Source organism: Melospiza melodia, chromosome 3 (genome assembly GCF_035770615.1).
Source record: "Melospiza melodia melodia isolate bMelMel2 chromosome 3, bMelMel2.pri, whole genome shotgun sequence".
NCBI lineage: Eukaryota > Metazoa > Chordata > Aves > Passeriformes > Passerellidae > Melospiza > Melospiza melodia.
Genome location: NC_086196.1, coordinates 31,062,595 through 31,086,634, shown reverse-complemented (window position 1 = coordinate 31,086,634; position 24,040 = coordinate 31,062,595). Strand labels below are relative to the sequence as shown.

At 37.5% G+C, this 24,040-nt stretch overlaps 1 protein-coding gene across 7 annotated transcripts in view; it reads left to right on the top strand.

Annotated features, from left to right (window-relative positions):
• PTPRK (protein tyrosine phosphatase receptor type K) overlaps positions 1 to 24,040 on the top strand; it is a 312,897-nt gene that overhangs the window by 122,260 nt on the left and 166,597 nt on the right. The window lies entirely within an intron of this gene.

Here is a 24,040-nt window from a genome sequence, read left to right as displayed (position 1 = left end):
TTGGTGAAGCAATGGGATGTTTGCTCAGTTTGGCACCTTGTAGTCAGACATTGAATCTGGAATGGGGACAGGGCAAGCAAGTTTGTCCTCAGCTTGTAGAAATTAAAGCTGGGTAGGAAATGCCCTGACCTATTTTTTGTCTGGTATTTGCTGGCAGAGGTATTTTCCCTGGGAGACTGGTTGATTGAGGTCAACCAGGTTTTATGGCTGCTATAAAACATCAATAAAAATGGGCCTTGCTGACTATACAAAGATTTAGACAACATGTTAAGAGCTTCTTTTTATTCTGTTAGATGCACCTTTTGTCTAGGAAACTGAAAGATGGTCTTCATCCTAATAAATTGAAATAAGTCCTGTTGAGGCATGAAAACAGACTATTATTGTTATAAAGGCTGGGCAAATAAGTGTATTTATCCAATAAATTAAGTTTTCTATTTTTTTTTTCTAGTATAAAAACACAGTAAAATGGTATTAAGAATACTATTTGTCTCAAATAAATAAATAAAAAAACCCAACAAGAATATACAATTTCATAGTACCATCTTTTAAAATGCATCATATTGTCCTGCTGAAAATCTTAGGTAATTTCATAGCAGCATATTTGTGGCTCAAATAATAAATCTGATATTTGGCTATATATATATAGCAGCTATAGAGGTTTTTCTATTTTAAGGTTAATATTACTTTTTGTGTGCTTTTTATTGAAAGTCCAAGAATCTTAACTATTTTCTTTTTTGAATATACATACACACACACATATATACACATATATAAATAAAAAAATATTTTAAAATGCCCTAAAAGATAAACCTTCCAAAACCATTTTCATCTATTTGACATCATGGTAGAGAACAAAGATATATGTTTTATAGTTGGATTTATTGCTTGCTGATGTATTTGAAAAGCAATATACAGTAATATATTTTCTTGTTTGTCTGGATAACTGCTAAATAAATCTTATTAGCCAAAAAAGCATACCCATACCCTTAGGGATCAGCTACCCTGGTGTTAAAATTGTGCTGAAAATTAACCATAATGACAGGTCCTATATCTCAGTGGCACTTTAAAGCTGACATCCTGCTACACGGATACAAAAGATGATAATTTTAGAGGAAATTTTTGGGCCACTGATATGAATTGCCTTTAATAAGAGCTGGCATAGTATTGCCCGTTGTCAAAGATGACCCAGGGGGAAGAGTTTATTAGTGCGTTTCCTTCTAAACTGGAAGTGACAGGGCATGCTTGGGGCCCTTTTGTTGCTGTTTGTAACAAATGAAAATTTCACTGCAGAATTCTCATACTGAAGAGTATTGATCTGTGTGTTCTCACAGCCAGAGGAGGGGAAAAAAACGACGGAACACAATTTACTTTGTCATGGCTTTAGTATTGCTTCCAGATAATTCTGAGTAACGATAGGGTCTTTGGTTTGTAGAAGCCAAACTTTATTGACAACACTGTTTATTAGAGAGTGAGGGATGAGGAACAGGAGTTGTTGCACAGTAACTCAAAACCTTTGCATTCCTGGCCAAGATATGGATATATCTTGGGATATATCCCATGTCTATACAGACATGTAATAACATAATGCAGGTATAGAGGCATCTGATATTTTCCTGGTAAGCAAACTATAAGTTAATCTTGATTAGCAATGAAAGTTTCCACTTCTATAATGTACAATATGTTGAAACATCTTTATTTCATTTTGAGCTTTAGCAGAAGAATTACTTTTAGTGGAGTTCTAAACTCTATTACAAATGTAGTTACCTGGGAGGGATGGTATACATTTCAAGACCTTAAAAGAGATAACTCAATTACTCTGATTAGTTTTTTTAAGAAAAATTGAACTAGGATAGGATTTGTAATTAAATTATGAGATTTTACCAAAAGTAGTTCCAGTCAATGATTTAATGGCTCACCTTTGTATAGAGCTGGTCTTCAGCCCCAGCTCAGCGGCTGCACTGTATTGATTTTTTTTTACATGGTTTCTATGGCACTGCTATTATTCTTGGATGTGTGTAGAAGGAGTTTTCACTTTTCCTTTACAGGAAGTTTGGTGTTGTCATTACTGTTAGTTGACTTACCCTCCTGAGTATGTCCATCAGATTAATTGTCTATTTATATTTTCCCTGGTAAATTGGCAATTTCTGGGAAGGGAATTTCTTGAAGTCTTCAGGATTGTCTGCACTAGAACTTGAAGGAGATGCTGGGAGGAGGAAACAGTATTTGTAGTATCTGTGATAGGTAGGAGTGCACCAGAAGCCACTGATGGTTTTTTTTCACTTGTTTCTTACTTACTTTTGAGAGCAAGTGTATCTCAAAGTCTGTGCTGCTTAGTGTGCAATTGTAGACCCCTACAATTGTGCCCAAAAGAAGTGTCCAAAGAGATTACCTGTGCCCTGGCTCATGTGTATGTTTGATATTTACAACTGTGTAGCCTTTCCCAGTTGCAGTATCAAATGCTCTGATCTTCAATCAGTAGAGAGCTTTGCCCCATAATCAGTTCTTGTACTGCTTCATTGTTCTGTGCTCTTTAAAATGTACTGGAATCTTTCTCTGAAGTTGTCAGTATTTGCCAGAAAGGTTACCTTGTGCATGAAGAAACAAGGTAGTGTCCAACACAGCAGCTGTGATCAACTTCTTAGTTGACATGGCATGTTAAAAGAGGGTGTGAGATGGGGATGTAGCTGATGTTACATTCTCGTGTGGTTAGTTAGCAAAGTAGCTGCACGTTGTTAGAAAAATAATTGTACAAAACTTGATATCATGGTATTACATGCTGCAAAATCAGCAGGAAATGGGATGCACTTTATTTTATGTAGTGGATCTTGCACATATGATTTGGAAGAAAATGTTTCTTAGAATTAAAGATAAGGTAGAAAAATAAAGGCTAAAACCCTTGAAATGTATGACTCAAATGTATAATTTGTTAATAATAATGTAGAGAGTTCTGGTTCTACTGATAAGTTTGTAAGTTTTATTTGAGCCATAAATTACAGCAATTTTTTATGATTTTACTACATGTTTTTATTTTCTTTTTAACATTTCTTCATCCAACCAAAACATCTCTTCTGTGCTGGGTTCAAAGCAAGGGGAGGTCTCTGCCTTGAATTATAGTTACAATATGGAATTGTCTTCATGCACCTGGTAAATCCAAGTTAGTCACAGCAGATAAAGGCAGTTTTCCTCTACCGTCTTCTGAATGTTTTTCCAAAAATCCAAAGTTCTGATGAACTGACCTGTTTCTAGGCATCTGGCTTGTTTGTATGAGTTCGTGGATATCATTATTTCTTGTGTTTGATTTGACATTGCAAGCAGTCTCTCTTCTAAGTCATCAGGTTCAAGTTTTGGTGGGATGTGTGATTTTGTTTGACTCTTTGTTAGCCTTATGGGCTGGTTTGCCATCAGAAGCAGTTCCTGTTACGCAAGCCTGGCAGTGATTTTTTACCTTTCTTGTCTGAATTTCTTTAGGGATTTCATATAGGAAAGCTAGTAATTTGGCTGGTTCCTGGTGATGCTAGAACACTGTGAAGATGGAGTTTGCTCCTGGCAAGTAACTCTCATGGCAGCATTATTCTTTTTCTCTTACAAGAAAGCTTTGAAATATTTCCATTTGAGAAAGCTGTGGACTGAAATGCACTTTCCAAATTTCACTGGTGCTTGTTTTGTCTGGAAAAATAAGTGAAATCTCAAAGCTTGCTTCAGATGTGTGTATTCAATTTTGTGACTTGGTTTATTTGTTCAGTATAATAACAGACTTAAAAATATGTCAAGGAGAGCACTAGGTGACAGGTAAAAAGTAAATACATCAAGTAGCCTGAATTTATATTCCCTGCTTGCAAATGGACTGAAGTATTTTTATACCAATTTTACAAAGTGCCCCATATTTCTGTCCTTCATTATAAAGTTCTCTGATAAATAGGAAATTTGTAAAAAAGAATAAGTTCCCTTCTGGTGATATTACCCACCATCATAAATATTAGACAGTTTAGATTATTAGAGATGCTTTGTAATTTGTTCAGAAGTTCAGTCTCCAAGAGAAATTGGCTTTGGACTGTATCTTCACCAGGTCTTGAAGAGGGCATTGGTGTGTGTTTTTCTGAACTTACTGAATTTCAGACCAGAGAGGAAATTAAGTTATTGAAATCTGTGGGCTTTTCACCACTACCTTGGCTAAGTTTCCTTTTGAATCATTAGCAGACTTCAATAGAGGTATGCAAATACTTTATTTTTGTCAGAAGCCCCCTGTGGCTGTTGTTCTTGGTTCATAAGATGCATTCCTGGAGTATTGATATTAATACTGGTACTCTTCTGGGCACTCAACTCAAAATTCCTTTATACTCTCAAGTTTCCTCATTAATTGAAGCCTAGTTCTCTCATGGCTCTATCCCTGCAAGAGGAGCAGATGATAATGTCATAATTACTTTGCAGTAGTTAGAGAAAGAAGGAAATTATTTTGTGATGTTTCTCTAAACCTTGCTAGTAAAATGAAAATTATATTTAGAGTGTATATTTAGGTATAAGCATTTGTCAGAGAGTCAAGGATCCAATTAACTTGATCTTTTTGTAGCATTCTCTGGTTTTAATTTCTCTACTGTATTTAAATCTTGTCCTCTTTAAGTAGGTTTAACATGTGAATCTTCCTATTTTTCAATCCTCTGTTTCTTACAGCAGGTAAGGAGAGGCTTTCACCCTGAAGTCAAATCCTGCCTCCTTTACATAAAAAGAATGAAATGCCTCAGAAAGCCCTTATGCTCGTAATGAGTAATTTGAACAAGATAAGAGTCTCAGTTTCGTCATTCATCTACATATCAGAAAGAATAGCAGCTCCACTTTCTGCTCAGGCAACTCTTCTGTGGAAGTAACTCTGCTCACCTCCTTTGCTCAGGCAATGTTTGTCTCTGGTTTATATAATCAATAGATGCATTGCTTATTTTCTTCAGGAAGTGTAGGAAAACTGCTTTTGCTGGAGAAGCAGGAGAAAATAGTTTTGACAGGATTTTTCAAAGAAGCCAGAGAGTCTGATTCACATGAGGTAACAGAAAGACCAGGTATTTGGCATAGGCTCCATTCCATCTTTCTGTGTTGAGCAATCTTGGCTGCACAGGTTTACATTTGAAATGAAAATCACAGGATGGCTGAGATTGAAAGGCACCTCTGGAGGTCATCTGGACCAAACTCACCCTGCTCAAGCAGAATCACCTAGGGCCTGTTGCCCAGGATCATGTCCAGATGGCTTCTGAAAATCTCCAAGGATGGATATTCTGCAGCCTCCTTGGTCAACCTGTGTTAGTTCTCAGGCAAATACAGTAAGAAAAAAATGTTTCCTGCTGTTCAGAGGGACCTTCCTGTATTCCACTTGGTGCCCATTGCCTCCTGTTCTGTCACTGGGCACCACTGAAAAGTGCCTGGCTCTGTTCTCTTTGCACCCTCCCTTCAGGTGTTTATGCACATTGGCAATATCTCCCTGAGCTGTCTCATCTCCAGCTGGCTCTTGAAATTTTTCTAATGTGAGCTGGTGCTTTACTGTAGTTCTGATGTGTTCTTCAGGAAGACCCAAAACATTTAATATAAAGCACATATTTGGCTTTTACTTCATAAGAAATGAATTTTGTACTGCTTGACATAGCTAAATTAACATTTTCATTAGGCAAAAACTAGCAATTCCAGTGTTGATACACATCATCTTAATGTGTTCTCCAAACTTAAAGGTGACTGATCTGGATCAGAGCAAAAACCCCAAGCCCTGTAGCTCACCAATAGCCAGTGATTGGGGCAGAGTATCAGAGAAAGGTAGATGTAGAAGCATCCTTTGCTGACTTAGGATTTTTCTATCCCAGGGGTCTGTGGTTCAGACATTGTCCAAGTGAAGGGCAATACCCTCTCAGCCTGGACATAGGTGTTTTTCCTTAGTTTCTCACTCAAAAGCTTGCAGAACAGATTAATGATTACCTAATTCACTTGGTGCAAGGGCCATTTTCTATAGTTTTCCTTGCCTGGTGTATGCTTTTCCCTGACATCCATGATGGATGTTGATGCTTTGTGGCACTTTTAGTCACAAGTCCAAGCAACATGAGTTCCTCTTGTGATTTCTGCAAGGCTCCATACTGCCTGCATGAGAGCACATGGGATAGATTCTGTGAAAGTCCTCCCTTTTCTGCTCTCTACCCAGTGACAAGAAGCACAATGGGAATACTCTTTTCACAGGCTCTTGGTGGAAATCAGAAAAAAAGAAAAAAGAGGAGGAGGAAGGCTAGGGATGCTGACAATTAGCTGGATCGATGTTTGCATGGCTATTTCTGCTCTTTTCTGAGGACTGCTTTTCTATATGTCAATATAGTTGCATTTCTAGGCATCTGATCACAGCTAGAACCACGTACAGCTTTTCTTCTGTCACACCTTTTAATTCCTAATTAGTAGGTGTGACACTATTTTGTGTGTCATTAAGTGTGACAGGTGTGACACTATTTTGTGTGTCATTAAGTGTGACACTGCTTTGTGTCCAGGAAAGAACATGTAGCAGGCCTGACTGGTTTTCTGATGACTGTCTTTGACCATGTTACATAAACCTTCAAGCAGGAATGTGCTTTCAAAGCAAATCTCCAGAAAGGGGCCCTTCCCTGCTTGCCAGGCAGTGGACTGATACTTGTTCTTGTCAGCTCTTGTGGACACCTTGCCATGGCTTGGCAGCAAAATAAATACAGCTGCAGGGTCAATGAAGATCAGTGGGAGCCTATAGTGGGTGGTGACCTGGGATGATCTTGACCAAGTGGCTCACAGTTGCAGAGGAGTTGGCTTTGTGCTGTCAGGCTTTGTGCTGCATTTAGGTAATATTCCTCATGGGTTTCCTGCCTCTGAGGCAGACCAAGTATTATCAGGCCCCTTACAGGCAGCATAAACTGGGTTTCACCTGCTCTGCCTAATCCAGCAAAGCCAAGACACGGTGCAGCTTCATTCAGCCTGATCCAAAATGGTGTTGCTGGCGGTACCACAGATGTGCCATCACACTGTTTAGGTGCTCTCCTATACCTCTGCCCTTTTCTCATGTGCCTCCTTGTTGTGAAATTACTTAAGTGAATCCAAACACCAAATAAAGCGTTTGGGAAATAAAAATGTAATCACTTTGAACAGTGGGATGCTTGTTGGACTATAGGCTTGATGGGAGTCAGTGCAAAGGAAAAATAAGGCAAGGGGAAAGCTTTTGGCAGGTGTCACTTCAGGGAGGAAATAAAAGGGGTTTCTTTGTTTCTTATATCTGTGCTTTTTTATCCAAGCACAGTGAAATGAAGATCATTTGCAGTAAAGTGATTTTTCTCATCGTAATTAGAGATGTCTCCAGACTGCCCCACCACATCACTGCTGTATTTCACTTGGATAATTTCCCTTCCAGTATCTGGTCTGTCTCTACATTTATTTAAATCAAATATTTCATTTGAATATTGCAGCTCAGGATGGTCTTTCTCAGCTTAAATGCCACTGACATTACCATGGAGGTTAAAATATTTACTTAAGTATAGACAAAGTTCCGTTACTTGCCATCATTTTCCAGTTTTGGGGAGGGGAAAACCCTCCAGGTTTGACATCTCTGTATTGTGCAGAGTTGTTAAAAAGGCTGCCGATGAGTAGATGCATGGTAATGATGAAAAGGAGTGCATTTGGAATTCAACATAGGTGGCAGAAGATGCAGGATGTCAGAGAAGCCATATATTAAAGGGAATTTGAATTGGAAACTGAATCCCAACCTGCCACTGGGGGCATTTTGATCATTTTGATTTATTAAACTTTTATAACAGCATTCAGACGAGGCTGAATTAAAACGCTTACTCTTGGGTGGTTTATGGTACACAAGTCATCATGCTAGTGAAGTCTCGCCATGATCAATGTAGAGTTAATTTAAGTTGCTTTTTTAATGCAGGTGCACCTGTGTGCTTTAGTAGGTATTTAAAAATCTAACAGTGCTCTAATGCAGAATCACTTAACAAAAAAACAAAATGAATCCACACTGACATTTATTTTCAGCTGCATTTGAGTGAATCTTGCTATTAAATTGTAGTTGAACTGCAGGAAAACAAACTGCATATATATTCCTATACAAATTTTATATATTGATAAATGTACACACATTATAAAATAGCTAGCAATGAAAATATAGCCATTTCCTTGAAAACAGGTCAAACTGCTAAGGACAGAGGTGCTTGCATTGTACCATTCTGGCCATCTCTCATCCTCAGCAGCTGTACGTAGTCTCAGTGAGCACCGTCCCTGCAATAAAAAGAAATCAATTACTATTAGAGTGGCACTGCAGGTTAAAGGCATTACAGGTTCACACTCAGTTTTGCAGCAAGGAGATGATACTTCTCTGCAAATGGGGAATGATGCAAAAGATGGATGAGACAGAGTTCAAGGAGCAGTACTGTGAGGGTCTGGCACTATCATTCCAAGCTGTCTCAGAGACATGATGGATGATTCAGTGGCAAGAAGCAATAATACCCAATGATGAGAGATTTGTCTCCAGATCTTAAGCCCACTGCATGCTGTCTACCTGTTGGTGTTCTAGTGGCATAATAATTCCTGATGTGTTATGAAGAGCTAAACTATTGTACTTAAGCAGCTAATTTGGAATGTTGAATTTAGTAACCCAGATTTGTTGCCAGCTTCTAGGAAAGCAGGCAGCATATCAAACACTCCTGCACATGGTGAATTTAATTACCTCTTATTTATGTGTGGTACCTGTTGACAGAATCTTGTAAGCTGTGCTAATACGATAGGTAATTTGTTACCTCCAGAAATCACTTTCTATGTGCCCTCTGATCATTATCATGAAACATGATAAATGATCTAGCCCATGAGGTGTAAATGAAAATGAAATGGATAATTTGATTCTATGTCTAAATTGTTGCTGGAGAAGTTGTTGCAATTATAATGGAATTTATGTCATAAAAATATGCTTTGCAATGTGCCAGTGACCTTTAATCATCTTGGTTGGGGAGTTATTTGAAGATAATTTTAAAGAGATTTCAAAAAGTTCGCTCACAGTAGTTTGGATAGAAATTTTTTTTCTTTCCTAAAGAGTTTTAAATATTTGTCTGTTTAATAATTCATATTGCAGGATTTTTCTGCAGTGTAAACTGCTGGAATGTTTGCAGAATTGTATAGAAAGTAGTGAGAAACATATCTGCCTCTTCTGAAGAAGAGGGAAACAGCTACATGCAGAAAGATAGATTTCTTCCTGCTGAGATGCAGCGTTGAATTTGGATGTGTTGGTTTACTAGAGAGCTTGTCATTGAGATTGATACGGAGCTGCTAACAGGCATGTCTTGGAGAACATTTAAGGAGTGTTACAAGGAAAATGAATGTGTTTCTCTCCCCTGTTCCCCAGCTATGTTCACAGTGCTAATGGCACAGTCTGTGTCCTACTTCCTTCATGAGGAAGGATGACACTATTGCATTAGGACTGATATTGGAATTCTCATCTCTTCCCAAAATTTTTAGTGGTTATTTCTTTTTAAACTTCTTTGTTTCCAGGACGTCATCTATAAAAATTCATATAGTTATTCTGTGTCCATTTTCTTAGCCTTTTGGCATGCCTTCTACTACCAAACACTTTGAGTGTACCATCCTAGTTGATATCTGTATGTGGTAAAAAGTAAAATTTTTATTTTTCTGAATTCTTTACTATTAAATAAAAGAGAAAATTTCTCTTGATGGGTTTGGGGACTAAACAGAGACAAAACTCAGTGAACAGTGTTAGGAGAAGTTAGAGCACTTTTCTAGGAATTAAAATGCTTAGAATTGACTTATATTAGAAACCTTACACACCAATGAGAATGGTCAGTAGGGATGGTAGGGAAAAGCCTCTCAACAGTCAATTTAATTTTACATTTTTCCTTCAGGGAAGGAGGATGTAAGTACAAAAAAATCACAGAATGATAGAATTTTCAAGGTTGGAAGAGACCTTTGAGACCATCAAATCCAACCATCAGCACTACCACTGTAACTCTCAAACCATCACCCTGTGCCAGATCCAGGGATTGTGTCTCCATCTCCTTCCCAGGCCACTTATTCTAATGCCTTAAGGCCATTTCCTCTGGTCCCCTAACTACAGGCACAGCAGGAGAGATCAGTCCCCACCTCACAGCAAACTCCTTTCAGGGAGTGGTAGAGAGTGATGAGGTTTCCTCTGAACTTCCTCTTCTCCAGACTAAACAAACCCAGCTCCCTCAGCTGATCCTCATAAGACATGTTTTCTTGACCTTTCATGAGCCCGGTTGCCCTTCTCTGAACACACTCCCTAATCAATGTGGTCTGAAAGGTAGACATTGCATAGTGTTAGTTCAAGGCTTATAAAGCAGAGATAATTTTCAATGAATTCTAATTTTATTAATAATGATTGTTCTAAATTTGCTTGAATTGGTTAACTTGAATAAATAAATGCCAGGAAAAATACTTTGCTCAATTTAGAGATTTTGTCTGGAATTTTCCATAATAAATGAATTATAAGGTAAATTAATTTGAACTTTACTTGAATGCCCCAAGCATCTTATAGTTTGTGGAATCTAGATGAATCTTTTATTCAATTTTTTCAATATTTATATTAACTTTTTACTCCTTGTGCCTATCTGGTGGTAGATGCTGTAAACCTGATAGAACTTTACCTGTTTGTGGACACAAGGTAGAATACTTCAAAGTGTCAATGCCATATGTGTTTTTAGTAAAGCTATCTTACTTTAGTAAACTGGCTTACTCATTTCCTGAGAAAATCAAGAACAGTATATTGTATTGTTTACCTGACTTATTTCACCATCCAATTAGGATTAAGTCTAAAAATATTTTTTTCTGTTTCACATTTTTAGATTAATTTGGTGTTCTGAGTTTATGTGAAAATCTCAGCTTTATTCTTATATTGACATCCTCATGGTAACATAAGTTCTGTTTTTTAACAACTGGAGATATAAAGGCTACTGCTTTTGAAGGGAGATGGGGTAAACTAGATGTTTCTCTTTGGCTTAAAAATTGAAATTGAAGTCTCATGACTTTTAATGTGTGCTTTGAACTTCACTCTGACTTTGAATTGTGGTGACAGCAGTTGGAAATGTCTTGACTAATGATTTATTCTTCAACTTTCTGCTTCTCTTGAACTGGACAACATGCATGTCCTAGAAAAAACAAGATACATTTAGTGTGATCAAGCTTGTGATCTGTGGGCTGCATCACCAGCCACTGCAATATTTTCCCCTTCTTTTTATTTGAGATAGAAAGGAGCAGCTGTTTGGCAGTGTATGAAGCACAGCTCATTTTAGCAGCTGGACATTTTCAGTTGCAGGATGGTTTGTTGTTTTCCTTTGGTTTTTTTAATATGTGATACTGAGGCACAGTTCCTGCTTTGAATGCATGCAGCATGGTACCTGGCCACCTTAGTGCACTGAAGAGGAGAAGAAATCTGAAAGGTCTCACAAATACAGCTTGCTGCAATCCTCACTTTTGCCAATACCCTCTCTATTTTGTTTTTTTTTTTTGTTTTGTTTGGTTTTGGTTTTTTTTTTTTGTTTTTGTTTTTTTGTTTTTTTTTTTGTTTTTGTTTTGTTTTTTTTATTTGTTTTTTTTGGGGGGGGGTTTGTTTGCTTGTTTTTTTTTTTGTTTTTTGGGGGTTTTTTTCTTTGTTGGTTTTTTTTCCCTGTTTTGCACCTCTGCACCTCTGGACTTTCTGCAATGTGATTTACGTTTGCCATTTTTGTGCCCTACGTGTTGGTTGCTACTTCTATCAGTGGAGCAGAGAAAATGCTGCCCAGTAGAATGTGCCAATAAATGACAATGAGGTAATTGAAAGGTGATAAAACTGTCTGTTTTACTAGAAAGAATAGCTCCTTTTCCAAAGGGTTTTGTAAAGGAGATATAATTGGACACTTCAAGAAAAAATTGGACTGTGTCTGTATTCTGGCTGGCTGCAGACATGTTTAAGATGTATTTTGAGTTTAGGCTTACAGACTTCTTTCCTGAGATTTGTCTTTGTGTTATGTGGGAAGCTGCCTCCACCTTTTAATTTTTATTTTTTGTTGCTCAAGTTCTTTATCTTCAGCTATCTCCTAATGCCATTTTAGGGATATGTTTGACTTTCCTCTTGCATTTTTCTTTCAACATGGCTGCCTAAAGAAATATTTAATTAGTTTTATTTTTCCTGGGAACACCTCCAATATCTATTTGACCTCCAACTAGGTATGTGGACTATGCAACACAAAGGATTGTGCTCTAGTGACATTTCTTTCCCCTTCAAATTACTGTCATTATCAGTGACATTTTCCCAACTAGAAACACAATGATCTTCATTTTTTTTTTTACTTTCAACTGTTCCAGGAAGAGCTTTAGCCTCTTCTTTGAATAATATTATAAGAGGTTAAAGAACTGATAGAGGGAACACAGGCTGGATTTTTATTCAGGCCAAATCAAGTGATGGTTTCAAGAATTTGACTAAGCAACTTTCTGGAGCTGAAGACAGATAAGAATGGTTTGGTTCATGTTTTGTTTTGTCCAGATCTTGCTTCCCTTTACCCAAATAAACCCTGAAGCAGGAATTTAGTTGTGTGTCAGTTCTTCCAGGTTGGAACAAAGAATTTTTTAGAAATATGTCATGAATGGAGGACAGCATTCTTGCTCTGAAATTGCATGTTTTGTACCGGTGCTATTGCTTGCATTATAAAAAATGGAGGGGACAGGCAGGGGAAAGTGTGTGCCAAACAGAACGTGCAAACAGTCACCCTCTTACAGAGACTATCCCCTAAGACATTTGCATCATTAGGACTTCTGATAATTAAGATGAACTATATTTCAGTAAGAAGACAGCCTTCTGGCCAACTGACTAAGCAGATGCCAAGTGGAAGCAAATGATGCTAAGTTGAGCTCTCAGGCAATTAACAGAAATTAATGGACCAGGTACCTGCAGTCTGTTTCCTGTGAGTGTCAGTTCAGTGTCCTTGCCCTTCCTGCACTTCCAGCTCTGATGACTTTCAGGGGTTTAGCACCTGAGGTTTCCTTATCAAAATTTGCTGGGATTTATCACCTGCTTAGCAGAACTCACAGTATTCCTCTGGTGGATTAAAGATTTCACAGGATTCTGGAATTTTAATTAGTTGAGTGGGAATAATTTTGCAATTCTTCAATGACAAGAATCCTATTTTGACTCATAGCATAGTGTTACAGAGGAAGCCTTCTAGAGGGACTTGCACTGAGTAAAGAGCTGAAACCTGTCACTCACCATTTGGTCTGGTTTCAACCTCATTTCTGAAAAATGCATCTCCATATTGCCATAATTTATTGAAGCTTCCTAATCTGTGAAATAATGTCTTGCATGCCCTGTTTTTGACTGATTCTGTGCCTCATGACCAGATTCAGGCACCAATTATTTGTTGGATCCTTCCTTAAATGTAGGTATGGGCAATGTCTGTTTATGTGCAACAGCATCTGATGTTACAGCAGAGGCAACAGAAAACATGGTCTTGCCTCTCTTTTCTCTCTCCTACTTCGTGTGACTTGTTATTTCCTCTTCTTTTACCTCAGAAGCATGCTTGGCCCACTCTCCAGCGAGCTGGCTGGAGGGCTAAATTTAAAAAAAAAACCAAGAACCTGACACTGCTGAAAGAAGTGGGTGTTTTTGTGTCAGACTTGTTTACAAGTAGTAGAACCACTGGTCTGGAAAAGATGAAAAGACCAGAGAAGAGGTGGTGGTTCACTCCCCACGATGATGTGGTCATTTTGGGTTGGCTTAGATATGATGTTAAACTGTATCCTCAGCCTGCTTTGCAGGTGGATTACACTGTGCTGCAAAAATCTTTGTGCCCACAGGGAATTGTGGTGTGGAATGGTTCCTGAGATAAATGGTGTTGTCTTGGGGGTTTTCTTTGGTAGCAGCTTCCTTGTATGAACATGCCTTTAGAGGAGTTGATATAACAGAAAGGGGCTGACAGGAGATACAAGCACGTTCCCTCAAGCCCACATTATCTTGTCATAGCTGACGAGATAACCAGATAGCAGAATGATAGGCCTTAATGTAATAGGCCTGAATAGAAAAACCAGCAGTAAACCTCATCTTTGGGTTGTTATGGGAAAAAACAGCTGGACTTTGGATGCAAAAGGAAGAAATCAACCAGAAAAAAAGAAAGGTAAACAAAAAGGAAATGAAAGATAAAATATTTCTCTTGAATTGGACATTTAGTTTAATTTCACAATGCTAATTAGTCCATTTTAAAAATAAATACAATAGCACTTGGAGTGGCTTTTCAAAAATATACTAATGAAGTAAGCTATTATGATTTGTACAGGTGTAATTAAAGCATGGGAAAGCAAACATTTCAGTGTAGTTGTTTTATCAGCAGTATTAAATGAATTATAAGATAGACAGCTATGCACACATCACTGTGCTGCTCTGAAAAGTATTTGAAATTTTCACCCAAAGAAAAAAAGCAGAGCCAAAATGCATTCTTGTAAAAGGATTTGTTGAATCTAAATTAAAAAATATTCTTCCACTGAAGAAAAAGTGACTGATTGCAATATTGGAAGTAATTCAAGTTTCTTGAAAGGACCTTTCAAAGGAATTAGGCAACCAGAGGGCAATGTAAGGTGTCATAGTTCATAGAAAAGACAATACAAAGGCAAAAATAGTGTATTGAATAGGAAAAGATTATGAAATTGGGTGAGAAAAATGCCATGAGGACTCATAGACAGAATAACAGGTGTTTTGTGGCTTTTTAATGATTGATTATTATATGGTGTAAATGGGGCATGAAGAGAAACGCTTCATTAAATAACTTGAGAAAAATTAGGCAACACAGCAAAGGGAAAATGTTTTGGTCTCTTTAGTGCTTTTAAAGGGTACTTTGAGCTTCAGCAATGCTATTGGCCTGCTTCTATTACCCATTTTTTTGAAGAGAAAGAAATGATAGACTATTCAGGCCAAGAAAAGTATAAACACCACAGAGTTAGAATACTTACCTTGGGGGGGAAGTACAGGTAAGTATTCTAACTGCTTGGGAAACAAAGGCAGACAGCAGGGCAAAACATTTTACTTTGGCAGGAGAGGCTGTGTAGAAAAGTGCTAGATTTTTCTTAAGGTATTTTAATGATTGTAAGCCCCAGTATTACTCATGGATTGGCCTGCAATGAGAAGAATTGAGGGAGTTCAAATGAGCTATTTTACTTGCTGACTTTGTTTACCTTTGCTGATAATTTTCCCCACACATTAAAGCTATAATGGGATATGAAAAAAAAACTTCATGTGTGTGGAATGACTTAATGAAGGTACAGCATAATTATGGTCTTCTTACTGCATCTATATTATGTTAACCATTCAGAGATGTAAATCAACCAAAAATTAATCTCTTTTCCATTGGTTAGCTTTAGCTCTACTAAGTAGCTTTTGTTTTAAAACCTACAGTTCTCCATTCAAGCATCAGAAAAAAAAAAAGAAATATTGATAATTTATAATTAAATGTGAAGGAAATGTGACCATACAGCCATGCACCATCCACACTGAAAGAAGAGAATAGTTGAATCATTAGTAGCTCTGTGAAGAGGGCACTCATCTATATGGATTACATGGACCAAAGTCTATGGGTTATTTCCAATATTGTCCAATATTCAATGAGTAGCTTGACAGCTAGCAGCAGTTTCTTGTCTTTTTTACTTCTAGAGAACATGATAGTGACTTCAGAAAACATTGCTGTTGGACCAAAATCTTTTTAATGTATAGGCTTAGGGAGAGATGCAAGAATGAGAGAGGCACTCCATATATCGCTGAGCATCTAGTAATCTATAGGTTAAGATTTATTGAGCCAGAGACTATATCAGTGAATCATGTGTGTAATATCTATGACAAACCTTCAACAAATTTGTCAAATAATTTCTGGGCTTGTATTTTTGCTCAGTTAGGAGCTATAAGTTCTCATAGTTAGCTCTAGCTATTAATGGAAGAACGTACTTCCCTCCGAAGCTGCTGTGTATTTTCACTCCAAGAAACAGCAAGCCATTCCATATTAATCAATTTCATGCCACTTGTCATTTCATAAACATCTAGCATGTATTCCTTCAATCATGATTCTTTCATGTTTAGTGTTGCAGATTGATTAAATATCTCCGCATAGGAAGTTGTCCTAGGTCTTCAATAACTTCTGTTGGCCTTTTCTGTGTCTTCTCTTCTAGCTCATCTGGCAAGAGATAGGAAGACCAGACCCATACAGTTTATTTTAGATGACAGTACATTATGGGTTTCCACAGTCACACAAGCTCTTATGCTTTTTTTGTGTGCTGTTCCTAATAATCACTGATATACTATCTTTTTGTCTGAATTGAAGTGACGTGGTCTTGAAATTCCCAACAGAGAAATATTATTTCCATCAGATTATACTGATTTAGACTCCATAAGGGATTCATAAGGCTCAGTGCACTGTTTTGTATTTATCAGCTTTGACTTTATTTGCCATTTTATTTCTTAATTCTGCAGCATCTTAAGGAAAACAAGAAAAGCTGGATGTGACTATTCACAAAATACCTGCAGCTATGTAGCACAGCAGATAAGGCTATTGCTGTTTTAATTGGAGCCATCACTAAAACCCCATGTTTTCTTACTGGCATTGTAGGCAGACATATGACTTAGTGAACGTTTAGAGAAATGATTGAGACTCAAAAGGAGGGTTGTAGAGACTCCTGGGAATATCTGAACCTTTAGGGTAAGGTGCTGTCCTTGGAAATGGAAAATCTCTGCACAAATTCTCACTCCACTCAGACAAGAGGAATGGATGTGGAATGTCCTTACGCTGAGAGATTGAGTGTCTTGTCTATATTCACAAATTATATTCTGAATGCCCCCTTTTTTATCTAGTGCCTTACATGCAACTAGGCTGAAAAATCAAAAAGCCATTTTGGAAATACTAATTTAAATGTTTTTTCTTGCAGCTATTTTCTGAATTTGGATAAACTTTTTAATCTTAACTTTTTAATATTTTTTTTTCATGCAAACACACACACCCTTTCCTCCCCATAAAGAAATGCAGTCTTAACCTCAGCCTCTCTAGCCCATTTCCTTCCAAAGGAGAAAGATTTTTTTTTTTTTTGGTGCATATGGAGTTATTCTGTTTTCAATTTACAAGTCACTGCACTTGGAAGGTGTAAAATATGCGTGCATGAGATTGGTTTGTGGCACCTCTGTATTGTCGACTGTAAGCAAAGTTAACTATTATAGGTTGTAAGTTAACTAAAATAGGTTTCCTGTACTTGTGTGGCCCTGAGAAAGGGATTATTTGAACACTGGAAAAAAGCCAGAATCGACTTCATGCTTAGGATTGCCTAGCCCCTGAATTTTCACTGGCTGAATGAAGTACTAAGGAGAAGGATTTGCACCCTGAGAATGTGCCTCAGAAGTTGGGAAAAGAGGCTGTGCCAAGTGGAAAGAACTTAGAGATACAAATCTTGCTGACCACCGACTTCTTGGTACAGTGACAAGGAACTTAGAGTAAAATTCTAGTAAATTTTGGAAAGAAAAACACTATGTTAAATGAAAAGGAGAAGGTTTAGGGGATTTTTTTTAACTGTTAAAATGCTGTGTTGTGCTTCTTATGCTTGGAAAAATGTTATGTGCATCTTTTCTGAACGTTTCTGTAAGTCCAGCTTGCCTTTCCATTCATTACAGGTTGGGGAGGAAGGTAATGAGTCAGTGAAGATTTTCTTGAGAACAGGCAAGATTATATGTAATGAGAGGTAGAAGCCTAAATAGAGTTCAGTGGGGCAGCTTCACCATTCCTCTGAGTTGACAAAACTGCTTCTTTTATGCCCCAAACTCACATTTATCAGAGGGATAGCAAGTCCCATGAGAGAAAGTTTCCTGGTGCTTGCAGTCATTTAAAAGCAAACAAACCAGCCAAGTTCTTCAAAGAACACACACACATTAGAAGTTTCAGGAAGAACTTCAGAATTCAGCAGGAAGAATCTTGACTTTCCTTGTCTTCATCACAAACAGTATTTAAAATTTCTGAAAAAGTGTTCCCAGCTTTGGTTACTGGGACCAACAGAGCTTGCTGATAAAATTACACAAAAAAAAAATTTCCCCACGATGGCATGCTTTTGTTATCAACATTTATGTAAAATGTAAGGGCTGCTTTAAGGTATTACTGCTATCTGTGTAACTGGTAATATGGTGACAACTAATTTATTTTCGTCTCCAAATCTTTTGTAATGTGCTCCTAGGTGCTTGGTTCAACATGCAGAACCAACAAAATCCCCAGCCTTCAACAAGGTATTACATTTACCCATATGCACAGGCATATGGGTAAATGTAATAAACAATATGGGTTATTTGTGCAATCTTTGAAGGTAGCAATTTCCACAATGGTGCTTATTATTATAAACTATATTATTACCAGTGGATCTTGTATTTGTAGTGAAAAGCTGTACTGTACCGTTTCTACTCTTCTTATTATTTCTGTAGAATTGTTGATTTTGTTTGCCTTTCTTTTGTGAATACACAAGGCTGGTTCCAGAACTTTCAGTATGCCAGCCCAACTTAAGTAGATGTTGGTTAGTATCATATTCAAGAAGTAAAATATGCAGTAGCAGAATAAGAAGCTGTGTATTTTTGTTAAGTTTGCCCATTAAAGAAATTGTAAGATAGTTCAGAATGGTTAAAATAAGAGAGCAAAGAGAGGGTTTTTTTCTCAAACCGAAGGTTGTGTCAATTGAAATAAGATCCAAAAATTAGATTCTTTTGCTCTACTCAGGGAGTTTCTATTCCAGATACATATTGATACTTTGAACCTTTTTTTGCAACAAAACAAAGATAACAGGATTTTATCAACTCATAAAATCATAATATCTCCTAAAGGTCTTATTCACATGCAGAACTGGTGGGGTTTTCTGTTATGTGTTTTTCTAGAAATTTTTTTCAGACTTTTCATCACACTCAGAATCCATTTGGCAATGGGGTGAATGGCAGCTTCATTGTTACCCTAATTTCACAGGTATTTCTTTACATCTGTCCAGCTGCTGTGGCAAGGGTGATGGTTACTTTAGGCCATGCGTATCCCCCTGCCCCTTTCTGAGGCTGGCTTTCATGGTAAAGGCAGATATAGTAGCCAGCACCTTCTTAAAAGGTAGTCTCAATCCTTGCCTTCCATTTTGCCCTCTCTCAAACACAAACATGAACTTGTGTTTCTGTTTCTCTGCTGACACTGGCTTTTGTCTGAAAGCAACTGGATGTTGCTGAAGGAACCTAGGAAAGCAGGGAACTTCCATGTCCAGCCCTGCAAGATCAGTTGTAAACCTAAACCTCTGTGAATGTAGTGTAATGTAGTGACACTGCATGCAACACTGATGGTGGGAAGTGGAGGAGTAGGGTTGCTCTCTGAGGTGCATGGTAGATGATGAGTATTTCACATCTGTGAGGTAAAACTGTGATGTAAAAACCATTTTGGTTTCTGTTGGTTCATTGCATAGATTGAGGGAAGTGTCTCAGTGCCTCCTAAAATTAGTCCCCTTCTCTGTCATTCCAGTGGGTTGCCTTCTGGCATTTTTGGCAAGAAATATTTGGACATGCTGTAATAAGAAATGTGAAGACATTGCTGGTGGGGAACATCTATATGTGTCTTAGAAAAGATTATGAATAGAAAGAGAGCAAGAAAACAGCCCCTCAAAAATAAGTTTGCCCAAAAATGGTGATGAATTCTGTCATTCCTCCCTGCAGATTTGCATAGGCTGAGCACACACAAAATCTCTCTGCATAATCATTAATGTGTAACCCTTACATTACCTTCCTTTGATGGTAGTATTCAAGTGCTGACAGAAAGTTTTTACCATATGTGAAATGGGATACCTGAGAAAGAACTTTGCAGAATGCCTTGCAAGTCTGAAGGGGAAGGTTTTCTATTCATCTCTGCCCCCTGCACATTTTTAAGGTCTTGCCTTAATAATAAGTGTGTGACCTCTCCCTCTCCCCACCTCTGTGCATCAATTATTTAACTCATGGTTTCAGTAAATGGCTACAGTAAAATCAGTCTCATCTCTTACATGCTTAAGTTTCTTAAGTAACTGCTATTAAATACAACTGTAAATGTTTGGAAGCCAAAGCCATGCCAGCTCATCTGCAGGTACTTTAGACTTCAGTACCCTTCTGGTACAAGGTTATGTACGTTGCATTTATGGAGCATGATCCAGTTTTGAGTCCTGTCTCACAATGCTACTGTCCCAACAGCACTTGACACATTTTTTCTCATTCATTTAAAAGGCATGCAGGAGAGCTGCAAAATTGTTTTGGTGGTACTGGCTTGTGACTTCCAAAATAAGGAGAATTCCTGGACAGGAGTGCTGTCTGGGTGAATTTTTTAGCTTTCAGGTTTAATAGATAGGTAGAGCTAGTGAAGTATAAATCTGTGTTGTTCTCCCCACCCTCCCCTTTTTATTTTTATCTATCTATTGATTTATTTTTGCTTCACTGAATTCTATTGAAATGCTCTGGTTTTGTTGCAAGTGTTTGCATTTTTTGAGTTTGATTATAAATATGTCACTGTAACTTTTGTCTGTCAGAAAGTTTCTATATTTGGTTTAGGCGGTAAACTGAGTGTGTGAGCCTGACTAAAGCATCCACAGATATAAGAATAATGCAAAAATCTTCACAATCTCAACAGGACCAGTTCAGACTTAAAATTAAATAAAAATTAAAGTAATCCAAGTACATAGAAAAGAAATATATTCCCATCACATGTTGCATCACCATGTGAAAGAAAATTTTGGAGTCTCTAAAACAATATTTTGTTTTTCTTCAATTATTCTTTCTGTAATCTCTAGTTTTATTCCTTTTCACCATTGACAGCATGTGGATGTGCATGCAATCACAGTATAGTCAAATTGCAAAGCCTTGTAGAGTTGAGAGCAATTCTTTCTTGGGAAGCATCAATTTTGAAGAAGGTATTAAACTTTGTTCTCAACCTGCTGGTTGCTGACAATGAAGCAGATAAAATATTTCTTTCCAGCAGAAATCTCAACATTGACATCTTGAGGGCATTACTGATACATGTGGATAATGAAGCTGTTGTAATCAAGTCTTTGCCGGAGACATTTCTACGGCTGAGTCATTTATGCTGACTGATTTTCTTTTTCCTATTTAAAATTTGAATGTCTTCTCATTACAGGCACCTCTTTTTCTTACATTTATTCATTGTTCCTCTAGGAGTGTGCTGCATCTGTGTCTTTACACAATGCAGTCTTTTTGACAAAATGTGTCATAATCTTCTAATTGATTCCCATAGTAACATAGCCTACTATCATTCAAAAACTAGGCATGTGTCCTGATCATAATTGTTTAGAGAGATGACATATTCCAATTTTTAGACAGACTTTTTTTTTTTTAACATATGAGCTGGGCATGTTCTCAACCTTGTTTACACTTTCTGCTGACAATGCTAAAGCTGCACACTGTTCCTTTATTTTAAAGGAAGATAATAAAATGAGTGTGGTGGTGTTTCAAATCAAGGTGAATAAAATGCCACAGTGATGCATAGGATATAACATCACTATGCAGAAGTTAGCAATTTTTGCTGCTGAAATAATTCCTATTTCAGCACTTTAGGTGGTCACTAACTGCCATGTCACCTAAATTAAATACATTTTAGCTGCATGAACTTGCAGACTGTGTCGTATCTACGACACAAACTTTATATATTGGGTGCTCAAAGCTAAAACAGTAGCTAGAAGTGAGCTTGTGACATACTATTCCTGTTTGCAGACCCCAAATTAGAGATATTATGTTGAAATATGTCAGTACCCTACCTAAGCCAGGTTCACTGTTCAGCTCACTGTTCAGTTTGCCATTTCTGTTTGTTGCTGTTTTTTTTCTCCAGTGACTGATTCTCTAGGTAGTTAACTGGAATTTCAATGTTATAGATATTTATTTTAAATGTTTATTTAAAATTGATCCTTTCAGTTTTTCCATTTCAAGTAATAAAAGACAATGAAAATGGTCCTGCAAACTCTCTGAAGAGGGTTGGATAAATCACTTGATACCACCTGGTCACTAAGCCGTTACTTAGAATGAGTTCTTTTGTTCCAGACAACTAACTCTCTTAATTAAAATGTAACATTTTGTAGGTGTTGTGTCTCAAACTCTGGACTAGCAGCTAGTGCCAAATACTCTGCAGTTGAGATAAATTCTATTTTAAAGTCACAGAAATTATTTTCTCAAGTCACAGAAATAAAGTCTGCATAAGTGAAATTAAAAAGAAAAAAAGAGTTTGAGGAAAACCTTTATAGCACAGTCGTAGATCATGAGCTGTTTAAGTTTCTTCATGCAGCCACCATCACTTATGGTCACAGGACAGCAGCTGAGATAAGTCAGAATTAGTTTTTGATTGTGTTGGAGTTTGGTTTTGTTCTGGCTTTGGTTTTTTTTGTTGTATTGTTTTGTTTCAATTTTTTTAAAATAAAGGCAGGCCTGTAGTTACATGGAACACTTCACTGTAAAAGCCTTCTGATTTCTACATGAAGAAGTCATTCTGTGGTGTAATATATCAAAGTTAATTATTTTTATGAAAAAATCTGCTTTCTCATCAGTACAGTGCCTTCTCCAAGCTAGCTGTAGAAGACAAAGATGGGAGCAATAGAAACTTTCCTATCAGAAAAAAAAAAATAAAATTGACAATCTACAATTTTTAACAATGTAGAAAATGGGTTAAAATGAGTAAAACTTGATAAACAGAGAGATGTTTTTGTCCACTGGGAGGACAAAAAGAAAAGAAACAAATACATGTATTAAGAAAATGGTAAATGAGTTAATGAACAAATAGAAAAGCTGAATGATGTCTTGGGGAATTATTAATTAAATGGCCAGGCTTGTGAGAGCTCCAGAGGACTTCCAGCTGGTTGGGTCTTTATTTTGTTAATTCCTCAGCAGTATTTGGCCTTGCAGTAGTGGAGGTGATTGTAAAACTTCTCTGAGGTGAGTTGTTTTTAGGGCTGCAGATGGTTTAAGAAAGTGTGCCTTCCTGCAGCCTCTGCAATGTGCCCTGCCCAGCAGTCGAGCTCATCCCCCTTTATTCTGACATTTTTCAGATGCATTGTGTCTCTTGGGCAGGAGTAATCTGTGGAGCTGATGTATGGTATGTCTGGCTGGGAATAAGCTTGCGCTTGTTCTTCCCCTTTGTCACAAGAATAAGGTGGGCTGCTGAGGCGAGAAAAGCAAGTACCACTATGTGGTGTGCAGGCAAGGATCTCGTTAACTATGTCCCTCATGGCAGCATTTCTCACTTGAGGCTGGCTGTGTGTCTGCACCTATGAATTGGGTAGCTAACATTGTCCTGATATAATTTTGTTTATCGGACTTTCCATGTGAAGTCTGATTAGTGGTTAGGTCTTGGGGCAATGTAGACCTAGAGGTGTGTTTTCAGTAATGCTGAAAAAGAAAATATGCCACATTTTGGCTTTGGGTTTGGTTTTTTTTTCCAGTGTTTTTGTATTTCCTGATTTTCAGAAGCCAAGGAGAGTGCTCATCTCCCATTACTGAAGTGTCCTCAATGTATTGCACAAACTATCTGAGGCATATTTTGTCTTGCATGAGTTATTCAGCAAAACCACTAAGGACCAAAGGAATCATTAGAGATGGAGCATATAGGAAGATAGCTGTGAGTGTAGTCTGTCATGCACAGAAAGACAAAACTTAAGATCTTGTCGGAAATTTAAAAATAAACTGCAGAGTGACTGCAGTTTATTTTTTTTCTGTGACTTTAAGGTTCATGCTGCTCATCAGGTCTGTGCTTTCAGCTTGGCATCCTTCAGTCCTCTGCTTTTTAACTGAGCAGAAGAATTTCCTATCAGGCAAGTAGTGTTCTGTGTAATGCTTTCCCCTTAGTTGGCAAAGTCCTCCGTTTATGTTAATATACCTTGTACTGGTGCTAAGGGGTGGCAAGTCTTGTCAGGCTGCTATCAGTGTAGATGACAGCCAGGTGTCCTTGCAGATAGGCCAAGTACAAAATAAACTTATTTGTCTTAAATTCTGATTTTTTTTCCTGTCAGAGCA